This window comes from Micropterus dolomieu, linkage group LG09 (assembly GCF_021292245.1).
Source record: "Micropterus dolomieu isolate WLL.071019.BEF.003 ecotype Adirondacks linkage group LG09, ASM2129224v1, whole genome shotgun sequence".
Taxonomy (NCBI): Eukaryota; Metazoa; Chordata; class Actinopteri; order Centrarchiformes; family Centrarchidae; genus Micropterus; species Micropterus dolomieu.
Window position 1 is genome coordinate 15249042 of NC_060158.1, and position 14263 is coordinate 15263304.

Genomic DNA, 14263 nt, shown 5'->3' on the forward strand with positions numbered 1-14263 from the left:
TGTAGCACCACAGCACTGAATTATTGCTGAGAGGGAGGTGTGTTGCGCATTCTTGAAAAGTCTGGGGATTTCAGCCCAACAAAGTATTTTTATTTAGAGGAGAAATGATAAAACATGTAAAGGAGTGGGAAGATGTATTTTCCAGAGTGCAATTCATTTACTGTTGCTATATGTAGAACTTCCTCAGAAGTAAAAAAATGTATTCTAGCAAATAAACCATTAGATACTGCGCACTTTCATTTGGGCAGATGCATAAGGGGTCTGTTCTGGAACTGGATTAGTCTATTAATGAATTAGTTGAAGCATCAGCTTCTCAAATGTGAGGATATGCTGCTTTTGTTTGTCCTACAAAACAAGCAATTTGAAAATGAGTTCTATAAACTGTGATCAGCATATTTTAAAATATTTTCTGGCCTTTTCTTTTATTACTTAAAAGATACAGAAATTATTTGAAAAAAAAAAATCTGCAAATTTCCTATTTAATATAATTAAAAATTAAAATAATCGTTAGAGAAATCTTCTTTTCAACAGACTTTGTAAAGCAACAGAGCTAGAGCACCAAAAAAAGCACAGATTTCTGATGGAAAGCAGCACTTTTACTGAAGGTTCAGCAGAATCTCTCAGGTAGCCTTGTTGAAAAATGTCTGCTGGCTATCACCCAGGACTATTCTATTAAAACCCTTCAACCAAAGCCTCTGCCATTGTTATCCCATTCAGAAAACCACAGGTTGCTACATTAGCCCCAAGTTCACTCCGCTCCCCCAAGTGACGGAAAACTAGTTTAGCTCAATGGGCTATTAGCCTATACCTCTCCACACATAAAAGGATTGAGAAGAAGAGTATATAGGGATACTGGTAAGTGGCCATGCATCAGCATCATTGCAATTTTGTGATGCAGGAAGGCTTAGTATATAAAGCACTACACAGTACAAGAATAGTGGTGTGATTTTTTTAAGACAACCAACTGGAGTCCCACAGCAAACTTTTTATTGATTCAATAATCACAGAGGGTGGGAGGCAGTGATTGGAGCTAATTGCTCAGGTATCAAATTATCAGATCACAAGCATAACTTGCCATCCTATTTGCCACTTGGAAACACCACTCAGTGTCTGGGGCTGAGGAAAGTATGGAAAAGTCAACGACAGGAAGTTAGAGAGAGCCATGCAGAGAAAAGCAGAGGGAAAGTGACAGAGAAATGAGCACACAGAGCAAGATGAAAGTGGGGGGAAATGAAGGGAAAGTTGATGAAAAGGAGAAGAAGACAACAGAAGCAAAGAGGCACAGAGTCAGAGTGACACAGAGAGAGATTAGGAGACCAAACGGTAGGTCGTAGAGGGTGGGTGGTCAGAAAGATGGCACTTTATCATACAACCTAGTTGTAAAAGCAATAAACTCTCTATAGGTCTCAGCATAAAGACTTCTCAGGCACCACAAAGGCCATCCCCATTCATCTTACTAAAAGCTGAAGTTGCTGAACTAAACTCACCTGCTCCTGGGGAAAACCGTTTGTCATCATGAGCTCCTGACTATTTCAGAACATCCAGGCATACAATCCATAAAAGCATCTGAGAATACATAAAAGTTTGCTTTGTTGCTTTTGAGTTGAGGGGACGACCTGCTCTTTTCTGTTTCATCATTTTACGTGTAAAAAATAAACAAAATGTAGATTTGGAGCTGAACTGAAACTGTATGTTTGTCTTTATTTTTTCTAGAAATGTGACCTTATAAATATAATTAAATAAACTCGATAAATAAGTAAAAATAATAAGTTAATAAAACATATTTCATATAAACTTTATAGCTTCATCAGTTTAGACTGATATTCACAGATGTTCCACTCATACCAGCCTTCAAAGCTATCATAATGAAATTGCTGTAAAGGCAACAGAAAATTAGTAGTTCCATGATTGTACAGATGACATTTGTGCCAAGAAACTATACAGGTACCTCGACTGACAGGAAACCTGTAAATTATCTAATTTGCATGACTTCTCTGTCCTGTCTCCAGGTAATTATCATCCTCTGATGTGATGATCACTCCCGCCAGTTGCCACCCACCAGTCTGCTTCTGTATCTCCCCTGCTTTCTCACCTCTCTACTTAATTGTCTCTCTCTCTCTGTGCACTTATACTGGAGGTGTGATTGCATTAAGCTGCAGAGAGCAAGGGCATCCCCAGGGCCGCACTAATGTACAGAACAGAATGTACAGAGTTGTGAGACTGAGAAGGAGAGCAAGAGAAAGGCTGAGTTGTGTGTGTGTGTGTGTGTGTGTGTGTGTGTGTTGGGGGGGGGGGGGCATCCATTACTATAATCATTTTACCTCACTTGAAAAGGTGGCTCTTACTGTGGCTGCTGTGAAAGAAAGAAGACACAGAAGTCAGAGAGAAGAGAGATGAGTGGAGTAAAAAGCCTCTCATGGCTGTTGGTAAATCTAAAGCGCGACTTCATTTTTCAACCTTTATTGCTTTTTCACATGAGCACCCTGAGCATCCACGCAATAACCAAAGACATTTTAGTGGTGTCCCTGTAGTGTGTTTGTAATATGCTTGAGGTATCCTGAGCATTTTAGATGATAGCAATTAACAAGACCAGTCAAAGCTCGACAGCAATCACAGGTTTTAACATTATTCACGTTTCAGGTAAAAATGCAAAACCTATAAATCAAATGTGCACATTTTACAACTTGCTTCCTAACCAACCAGTGAATTCCTACTGTGAATACAATAAAACCAAAACAAATGCAGCACAAAAGCAATATGTGGCTCCATGTAAACAATGAGGGATATCTTTCAAAGTGGGGGCGGTGGACAAGGAATACCCTGAAGGAATAACATCTAATGCAATCAGATCGCTCTGGCCAATTAGTCGGCACTAGGCTAGCCAGAGATGATGTCAGTCATCATTACTCATTGCTTAATGCTATAAAGCAGAAGGGAATCAAGAGCAAACAAAGAAAAGAGCAACAAAAGTGGGTCGGAGTTAGGAAGGACAGCGGATTAATCAAGCCAAAGGCAGACAAGCACTCTTATGTGAATAATAGCACCCACACAGAGTATAATAGCACACACACACACACACACACATTCTTAAGTTCCTAAAACGCACACTTTATCTAACTCTTAAATACAGGGGTATAAGGGTAAATGCTTAGATATATTAAGTCATTCTCACAATGATACAGTACACACCACAAAAATGCAGACGCAGGCATCCACCCCCATTTCCTAACACACACACACACACACACACACACAGACAAACAAAATGTTCCAGCACATGTATGGCTCATTAGTAATGACCTACAGCAACATGTCTTTCCATGCTGATGGCTGAATTCCGGTCGATACCCCACAGCTCCAAATGACATTTCACATTTCACTTACATATGCGGTCAGCATATTATTATGGGGCACAAACACAAACTACTGAAGGCTGTTTCTCTAATATACATACACTCACGCACTGTACAGGGGTGGTGATGGCACAATGGGTAAGACACATGCCTTTGGTGTGAGAGACCCGGATTCAATTCCCACTGTGACCCATCCACCGATGTGTCCCTGAGCAAGACACTTAACCCATTGTTGCTCTAGAGGTGTGCAACCTCTGACATGTATAGCAATTGTAAGTCGCTTTGGATAAAAGCTAAATGAATAAATGTATTGTAATGTACAGTACACACACGCAGATGTACCCACATATACAAATCACAACTTGCAGAATGACACACAGTAAACACAGTGATGTTTATCAGAACAGAGTAATGGTACACAGCGGCTGAGCCAAGCAGACATACACACCCTCATTAGCTCCTATGGGGGAAGCCATTGGACCCCATGTATGATTATTAAACCTGACGTCAACATCTCTTATGTAAACACACGACGGCTGCTGCAGAAGTTTACTGTAAAAGACTTATTCTACTTCATCTGGTTTTTATTTTGTGGTTCTCAGAACAGAACGGGCAGTCTTTTTCCTGAAATTCCCTTTTACAATTTTATCAACTGTGCGAAAAAAATTGCTGTTTTTATCAAAACTACAACATAACTGCTTTGTCGGGTGGTATTTGGCAGAGGAAGATGTAAGACGTATTGTGCTGCCGTGCTACAGAGCATTACAACATTGCAAAAAGTTTACGCTACAGTTTATCTTCTATAGTTCTTCTTTGGGACTGGACCACATTTGAGAGATTTCAAAGACTAATATGCTAATTTATTAGATACACCTTTCATTAAATCCATACATTTTTTTTATATAAAGTAAAATCCCTTTCTGCTGCTTCCGTAATTACAAAAATAGAAACATAAGTATAACGAAACAGCTGTCTAAATGCAAGCATGATGTTAGTTTTGTAACCTAAACAAACCCAGTATATGTAATGTAATATTTTTCCTTTTTGCTCTTTCTCCCCTCATGTAGAGTGTGGTGTCAGTCACATAAATTCACACTTACAGCTGATAAAATGTAGTATTTTCAGCAAGATTGTTAGATGTTTAGTTGAGGACAGACCCAGACTGTCTAGTTCAAATACAGTCTCTTCTAAACTGATACCTCTACCATCTCTAGACAAGTATTTCTTATTTTCTAACATTCATACAAATTTGAACAATATCCTTACAAATGTCTTTACACAGACCTGTCTGCTTTCTGTCCCCAAAGTCATCTCTGAACAACTTTCAGTTTTTATGTACAAACTCCCAGAAAACTGCACGTCTGCTGCAACTCTCCTTTAAATCAAGGCTGAAGACTTTTCTGTTTCCTTCTGCCTTTTCTTAAATTAATTTGAGGCTTTTGATCAGCGTCTTACACCAGGAATCCACTGACTCCGGCTACGGCACGTTACGGCTGCGCCACGGTTTTGATGCGTCCATAGCCCGGCGTCAAAGTGCTTCTACTACCTTCTTCTCAGCTCTATGTGACCCTGTTTCATTCCGTCAACTTCAGGCTGCATTTCCATAATTGCATTTGTAAACAGTGTTTGCATTTTGTGCTTCTACTATGAGTAAGTAAGTAACTGCTTACACACAAAATCTTTACATGTCACACAATTTTTGAAACCTCTCACTCAAAGTGCAAAACCTCATCTCAAATGTCCAAAACCATTAGCTATTTCTCAGCCTTTCACTCAGTTTTCAATTGCGTAAAACACTTTTTTCAAAACACTACACACAATTCTCTACCTAAGACACAAAAATCTAACAGGAAGTGACCTGCTTTCCTTTTCAAAACACAACAAATCAAAATGCTACACTTATTCACCAAGTCACACAGCCACTCCTCACATGTGCAAACACTAACTGCTTAATTGATCACTAACCAATCCCTGCTTTAGTATACCGTAGACCTATACATAGGTCAAAGGTCAGATTACCTGTTTTGAACAATGGATGCCAACAATGGACAGAGAGCAAAGGGAGGAGGAGGGAGAGGCAGAGGACGACAATGAGGACAAGTTCAAGGAGGAAGAGTTGGAAGAGGAGGAAGAGGAGGATGAGGAGGAGGAGGAGGAGGATGAGGGCAAAGAAGAGAAAGGAAGGAGAGCCATCACTGATGAGTTCCAGGCCACACTTATTGATCATCTGATCAACAGCAGGTTGACCATGAGAGAAGCTGGACTCAGAGTCAAGCCCAACTTGAGTCGCTTTACGTTGGCGTCCATAATTTGAACCTTCAGAAATTAAAAATTCTTTCTGCAGTATAGTATGGTAAAATAAATATTTTTTGCAATAAAAGTAAAACTTAGACTTTTGGTTTACATATGTTTATGGTTTGCGTTTCTTGTATGCTACTGTATCCAACTGTAATATTTTGATGAACATTCCATTGTTGTATAGTGTACTTTTCACCTCTCAGCAGATTACTTTCACTCTACAACACTGTAAGGAAATGTATACATAATGCAGCATAATAAATACATAATAAAGCACATAGTGCTTTAGATTTAGAACAACAGTGTGTAAATGGTATATCAAAGAACTACTATTTTAAAAAGCTTGTTTGTCATCTGATGGAAATGCTTCATTTTAGAATGTGTTTGTGACATTTTGAATGCAGTGTTTCATTTTGAAGGACATATGAGACATTTTGCATTTTGTGTGAGCAGTTGTGGGAATTGTGTGTACAGTTTTGAAAAAAGGATACATAGTTTTGAAAATGTGTGTAAGCAGTTGGAAAAAACTGTAAATTATTTATTTTTGTGTCCGTTTTAACCGTGTTTATTGTTGTTTTATGATCGGGGGTCTCCTCAGGGTGTTTTATTTTGAAAATTGACCGGATTCTCTATGCCGTGACTTCCTGCCTGGTTCGATCTGCTCTGTGCTGCTTGATGCGGCTTGCGTCAAAAATAGACCCGCTACCTATTCTCTGTAGAGCGGAGCAAGGAGCTGCTTCTGGGACGCTTCTGGGACGCGCTGCGGCTGCATCTGGTGGACTCACAAGCATTGACTATAATAATAATAACTGCGATTAGCTTCAGCAACCGCGGCGCAGCCGTAACGCGCCGTAGCCGGAGTCAGTGGAATTTAGGGGTTACTCTATGCTGTAAATTTTACTCTCCTGTTTTATCTTATTTTTTTCATTTAACTCTTTTAAATTGTATTTATACATCTTTTTATATTGCCATGTGTTTCTTTTACATTTTTTCTTGATGCCATTTATGTTATATGTAAAGCAGTTGTTACAAATAAACTTGCCTTTCCTTTACTAAGGAGACATGATACGGTTTAGTGAGGTATTTCAAACAGAATGGCCTTGGTTGAAACATTCAAATACATTTTGTTCAAAAGTACTTCAATGTGTTTTTTTCTTCTCTCTTGTTAAGAGCATCTAGTACATACACAATAGGCACAACTCAGGTCAGCTCTACCAACTGAGAATGTATCTCTTTTCATTCAAGCCTCCACTCTTCATTTCTCTGCCTCCTCTTCTCTCTACCTCTCTCTTCTCCAGTTGGTAATTCAAAAAAAGACAGCAGTCGGGATGAACTCAGCGACACTGGGCAAGGTAATTAACTAATTGCTTAGCGTGCAGAGACAGCCACAGTATGTGTGTGTGGGGAGACGGGTGGCATGACAAGTAAAGACAGCAGGACAAAACTGAAACTGAGTGAGAGGCTCGGGAGGGGGGAGGTGATAGAAGAAGCAAGGCAGACAGAAGACAGAGAAGAAAAACGAGAGAGACGGAGAAAATGGGATAAATCAATGATAAAATGTGTCTTGATTTAATTATTAATTTCTTCTCCTTGTCTGTGGCCAGTACCACATTAGAAGGGAGTTCTCTCATTTCAATGTTCCTCATCTCGGATCATTCCAATAATCAACCCTCTGTCTTATTAGTTGTCATTTCTCTTCCTTTGTTTTCCCACCACCTCCCCTATCCTTAAATATCTTACTTTCCTGCTGCCCCTCTTCTCCCTCCCTTCCTCACTCCCTCCTTTCCTCTCCTCTCCTCTCCTCTCCTCTCTGTCTCTCCCTCTTTCGCTCTGGGGCAACTGCTGCAGCAGTTGGCAGTGTCAGGTGTGTGCATGTGTGTGTGTGTGTGTGTGTGTGTGTGTGCGTGTTTCTCTTGCTCTCCAAACCCAATTCAATCCTACTATGAGAGCGAGGGCCCAGATCAAATAAAGCAGAGCGCAGCTATTACAAGAAAACAGAGAAGGGGAAATCCATGCTCTCACGCACACACACACACACACACACACACACACAGAGAAGGGGCGACCTCTCCATTTACTCAGGTTTCTTAACCCTCTCAAGAAAGCAATTGGCACAAAATGTAACAGGTTTCTTACTACAGGAAACTTGAAACTGTAAAGTTTAAATTCATTTCTTGTATGGCTGACATAAAAATTGTGTTAATGCTAACCTTTAGCAGGCCAAAACAAATAATGTATATACTTTTGACCCTTTTTCTGGATAAAGTTTTTTGGTGTTAGCATGCGACCACATTACTGCAGTCTAAAGTCAAACAACAAGGACGGGTTCAGTTTACTTTGTATAAAGCATTTGGACTGAAAACCCTGGTATTTCTAGACATCTAAAGGCTGCTGTGACTCTTTTTTATATGTTATTATAGAGAGCATTGCTGGGTTAATTGGTAATTTGACATCTTTGAGATTACTGTGAGCTGTTGCTGCAGGCTGCACTGAGCCTAGCCATGAGTGTGTGGGAGTCATTTCAGTTTCAAATGAAAAAAATGTTATAAATAAATCTCTGAAAATATAAAGTTAATATAAAGATGTCAGATTTCCCCTGCAAGACAAAAAATAGTTTACTCTCTCTCTTGGCATATATATATATATATATATATATATCACCACCTGTTGTGCAAAGCTAAGCATATTTTGCAAACAAGCCCCATGTTTTATCTGTATTTAAAGTTACAGTCGACCTACAGTGTAAAAAATTTAATGAATGGATCAATGTGACGCTTCCAGTTTAGTAATAGCAGACAGAAGGCCGATTTTGTTACTTTATATTTTATATTTCTGCGAATTATGTGTAGAGATCAACTGGACACCTATGAAAGTAATATCTAGTTTTATACTTCATGGGTCTGTTATTTAGTTTTAATAAATTCTAAGGACATTTCCTGGGTGAATGTATGTCATTTGGTACAAATTGTAGTGAACATAGGAATTTACTCAAAAGAGAAGCTCATTTTTTGACACACATAACTATTAATTGTTATAAAATTTATTTTTTATATTGTATGCTTGTAATTTTCACATTTTTGCATGTTTAGCTGACTTACTGTGCATGAATAAAAGACTTATTGGAGTTGGAAGTTTAACAACTGAACACTGTCTCCATTTTTAGTACTCTGCAGTACACGGTTCTTTCCAGGAAACCATAAAGAAATTATGAAGAATTTACAGGCCATTAAAGTAAAGGGTTCCCATTTTCTTTTATAGCTTAACATAGTATTGTGTTAAATATACATTTATGTCATAATTCTTTGCAATTCTAGTTGGGCAAACCCATTACTTTGCAGCAGAGTGCTTACTTACAGTAACATAACATTTTATGCACATGACCAAATCATGTCATCAATAATACAAACTGACATTTGATTTTTCAAAGGTATATATATTTGTCAGACAAATTAATATTGAAAGAAAGTTTTCTGGTTAATATGATGTCTTGTTTTTCGCCTTGCCCTAAACACAAAGTAAAATGGTCTTTTCCCCAAAGTATTTAAAACATACAAATTAAAATAAAATAAAAAGTTAAATGCCTGTGCTTCCAAACAGCTACAGTAGATTCAACATGGACCTGTATAAGAGTGATTGTTTTTTAGCACACACAAGCAAACAGGAGCCACATTAGCACCAACTTGTCTACTAACATAAGCCTATTCTACTGTTGAACTCACTGTAATAAGTCATGCAGGATAAAACATAAGGCACGTGCCAAACATCTTAACACAAACGTCAAATGTTAGGCGACTGGATTCTGACATTACATCCTCAACAGGCAGCTAAACAAAAATGGATCCATCCCCTCTATAGGTGACTGACAGTCTCTATATGGTTCCCCCATTAACAGCCTTTTTCTGACATGTGTTGATCACCACGACTTGCCGCCCAGCGCCATTATTTGAGCTTCTAGACTGTCAGCCCTCCATCTGCTCATTTCTGAGGCTTTCTGCTTAGAGAAAGGCATCTGTCAACAGTGAATTTACAAAAGAGAGAGGAAGCAGAAAGAAGCTGGGAGTGAAATGTGTAATTTCCATTCAGCAAGACTGATGGGTGAATAAAGGAGGAGACAAGGAGGAGAGAGGGAGGGAAAGACAAGCAGGGAGAGTTTGAATCTTTGTGACTGAGAAAGAAACAGACAATTCAAACAATCAACTTATAAGACTACTTTGTAGTCAGCATTTGTATTTAGTTATGTACTTTTCCTGCATTTATTTGATCTAAATCTTACCTTTCCTTAATTCTTTCTCTCAGAAACTCTAGTTATTTTACACCCCTCCTCGCAACTCCTCTCTGAATTGGTACAAAATTAATTTAATAAACTAATTAGTCTGAACTTCAAAAAATATTTGTATAGTTATAAAGCAAGTCCCCAAGCACAATGAAGTACCTCACAGAAAAATCTAATGATGCTGTTGGTGAGTCAAGTCTAACTGTATATTGCTGAAGGGTAATAAACAAAAAACTATTTAGTAAAAGGCAGGTATGCTGCAACTGAAACTCAGACGTCAGTTCTCTTTGGGTCTTATGATTTTTCGCACTAATTACAGCTTTTCAAAATTTGTAAGACACATTTCTTGAAACCTTCATCCATTTTCTCTAAACTTTAAACACATAACCTAATGTTTAAAATACATTCACAAAACCCCTGACTCTTGTGGCATTATCAAACAATCGCCTCAAAACCATGTAATCTGTACTCAAAATCAAACACTGCTTTCAAAACATAAACACAGCTAGTCAATACATAAAACACTACAGAGCATTCTTTAGACACTACATCAAAAAAACTGAGAACACAGCATCCAGAGCATGTAGTTACAAAAAATGTTTTTTGCACATAGGAAACACATTTTCAAATTTTAAAAAAGTATAGTAATCACAACTTAGTACAGTAAATATATAGCATATTTTAAGTACTGCGAGTATTACAGGATTGAATATCTGTATATTCAGCACTTGCATAAAAATACAGTACTGTAAGCCCAAAGAACAAAGAAAACTCTAAATGAAAAGCCTATTACACTCAAAATCAAAGTCAAGGAGAGAGTCATTCTGCCTCACCATCACTTCTTTGTGCTGGGTCCGGCCATAGGACTTCGTCCACATCACATGCAACCTTGTCCCTTGCTAAGCAAAGGAGAAAAAAACCTTCAGGTGTGCTGGATGCAGCCTTACAGCCTTGTGTTTAACTTGTGCCTCATTCATTTACCGTTTTGCAACACAAGTGCATCACAGTGCAAAATGTGTTTTAGTGAGTGAGAATGTATTTAGAGTTTTGCAAAAAGAGTGGATGAGATTTGCAAACAGTGTCTTAACTACCTGAACCTGTTCAAGGTTTTGCCAAAAGACTGACTGATTTGACAAATGGATTTAGGCCACTGAGCATTTGGTTCTGAGAATGGGGTTTAGTGTTTTAGCAATTGTGAAAAACTGTAAACTTCTGAATGTCTGTAGTTTCATTGAAATTGGTACAAAAACACAGTCTGTACTTTGTTTGTGTTTATATGTAATCTCTTTCCCTTCCTTCCTGTCTTGAAATACATCTATAAAAACAACAACCCATCTGAGACAGTAGGAACAGTGAGCAGCAGGAGGAGAGGAGAGGAGAGGAGAGGGATGTGTTCAATGAGACGAAAGGCAGGGATTGGCTTTCTCACTGTTCTCAGTAAGCCCTTCTATTCACTCTGCTCATGAGAGAATGTAGCTTCAACACACAGCTAGTGAGACCAAGATAAAGGACTGACGGAGAGGCTTCAATAGATACATTTGAGGGTGAGGATACAGAAAGGAGGAAAAGAGGAGGGAGGGACTGTGGAGGGAGAGGAGACTGTAAAATTGAATTGAGAGACATCAAAAATCAAAAATACAGGGGATCACACAAGATAATAATTTTTTCTTTTTCAGATTTATTCATGACAGGACAGACAGGAAATGTGGGAGAGACAGGGGATGACATGCAGTAAAGGGCTGCAGGTCAGATTCGAACCTGGGCCACAGCGATAAGGACTTTAAAGATGGGGCACGCAAGATAATTAAAGGTGAATTTTTTCTGACTTTTCTCACACTTCTGCTTTTTCTCTTGTTAACTACTGGACACTTTGCCCCCCTATTCAGGCTTTTAAGCGAAAAGGTTTGAGATGCTGACCATGTAATGGAAATGTCACCGGATTTCAGTCAGGACCCTTTGTTGAAAGTAGGGCTGAACGAAAATAATCTAATTGCTATTGTTTTTTACCAATATTGCGATTTAATATGCGATTAATTTTTAAGCTCTTTACCTTCTGTATTATTCAAAATGGACATGCAGTAAATCAGTGTGTAGTATGACAAACACAATAGATAGATAGAACTACACTGTTCTTTCTTGTGAGTCAGGCCTGTGTTATGATGAATTAGGTAGAATTTTTATTATGAGCAATGGTGGAGAAGATGTATCAAATTATAATATTATGAGAAAGATAATTTGAGTAAAGTCATGGCATTAAATAATATGAGAGGTCGGCCTACCTACAGACCACAAGAAAAAACACAGTTTACCACTGTGTGTTATACAGTAAGTGTTCAATACAAAACCCACAGTTCAACCAGCAATTAATGCGTCCTTATCTCCAGTCCATCTTTTTATATCCCAGTAAGCAAACAAAAAATAATCAGTTTGAGGTTCAATTCAAAAGTTGGCCAACGAAAATAAAATAGTGTCGCCTCTCGTGTTTAATAGACAAGCTTAGTAACTCTGGACAACACCAGAGTTCCCCCCTCCTCCCCCCACAGCCTCCGATGCTGGTGAGCAGCACTGGCTGTAACCCGGGACAGACTGGGCCTCTTTCGGACTTGTGCGTTTGGTCTGAAACGCAGTTTCACAGATATTACCTCAGGTGACTGGTGGCCATTTGTGTAACACTGGCGCCGATTGCCACAATATGCTTACCTTACTACATGTGTCTTTCTGTTGTGCATTTTTTTCTGTCCGTCGAAGCGGCAGATGGCCCGAAGAGTTCAACCACCAACACCACCAAGTTACCCGCGGGTGGAAGCATCAACTTCATCTGCAGACTGCTTTCCTCTTGGGTGTCATGTGACCAGAGTGTAATCGCAAAAAAAATCTCGTTTTATTACATTGCAATAATATCGCAAATGCAATTAATCGTTCAGCCTTAGTTGACAGTCAGGTCATTCCCTGTTACCCATCTACTATCTGCTTTAAAGCCATAACATTTAACCGCAATTTCCCCACTGTGGGACAAATAAAGGTTTTTATTTAAGGTTATCTTCTTATCTAATTTGTGAAGAGAGGTCGCAATTACAAGTTGATTTGTTATAAGGGGTCCCATGCCAAAAAGGTTGGGAACCACTAGTCTAGTGCATTGATGTAATTAAATAAAAACACATAATTGTTATTATTATCAACAGAAGAAAAACTACTTTTTGCTGTAAGTCGGCTGCTAGCTTAGGTCGCTTTCACACCTGTAGTTCAGCTCATCTGGCCCAAGTTGGTTTACTCCTGGTCCGTTTTGCGTTCTTGCTGTCTTTTTGCTAATAAACCAGGATGTGTAAGCATGAAGTTATATGGACTGACAGGTAACAGATTCTTCATCCTGCATGACCAGCACTACATGCATGGGAAAAAGCTAATTCTGGTGACTGACAGCAACACTTTACCGCATCTCATGTTTTTACCTCATCTCGTGTCACTTGAAGACTCTCACGGAAAAATTATCAATCATGAGTATCATTAGTCAAGACGGAAACTGGAGCTCAATGAATAATGAGGACAAACTGAAAAAGAATAGTTATTCTGTGGTCACTGCGTTTTCACTGGCTTTTTAACTAAAAATGCTGAAATTCATGAAGTAGAACAAAAGCAAAAACCATCAAGTTTTAAGTCCTTTTTGCTTTATCAACAGTTCCCAGTCAGATGGGTTTAAAAGCTTTTGAAATCACGCTAATATCACATAACATAAAACTCCATGTTTCTTCCACTTTGGTGTCCAAACTAATTTGACCAAAAGGACAAACGCACCAGAGTTTGCTCGAATACAAGCAAACACATCATGTGGACAAGACCTTTACTCCATCACACTTCCATCCTACCTGAGCAGAGGAGGCAGAGCTACTTTGGCGGAGTAGGTGAAGCCTGCTGCTCAGTTGAGAGCTGACAACCGACTGGAGCTGCAGTTCCTGGTGCGAAGTCTGGATCTCTCCACCAATGGGAGGGAAGCGTTCCTGGTGCCTGCGCTGTCTGTCCACGTCTGTCTGTCTGTAGGTGCTGTCACCATTCCCTACAGGGAAACACAGATAAAACATTTACACCATTTTCAAATTGTTCCTTGCTACACATCATCATCATTCTACACATCAGCAGGAAATCTTATCTTTCCTGATATGATTATTGCTTGTTCTATCTCAATTATCACTGCATAATAACCAAATTCACTGCTATGTAATTACACTGCTATGTAATTACAATCATCAGCTTAACCTTCAGTCAAGTCTTATTTTTCACAAAACGATTTGCGTTCGGTTTAAATGGCAGTTGTGCAGAACAGCGGAGCATGAAGAAAAGTCAT

General features: G+C 38.9%; 1 protein-coding gene across 5 annotated transcripts in view; it reads right to left on the minus strand.

Annotated features, from left to right (window-relative positions):
• The window catches only part of atxn1a (ataxin 1a), a 98092-nt gene that overhangs the window by 57008 nt on the left and 26821 nt on the right, over positions 1–14263 (minus strand). For all 5 annotated transcript variants that reach the window (XM_046057815.1, XM_046057814.1, XM_046057817.1 and 2 more), the window contains one exon: positions 13788–13975. The gene's annotated coding sequence lies outside the window, so the exon portion shown is untranslated. The remainder of the gene's footprint in view (positions 1–13787; positions 13976–14263) is intronic.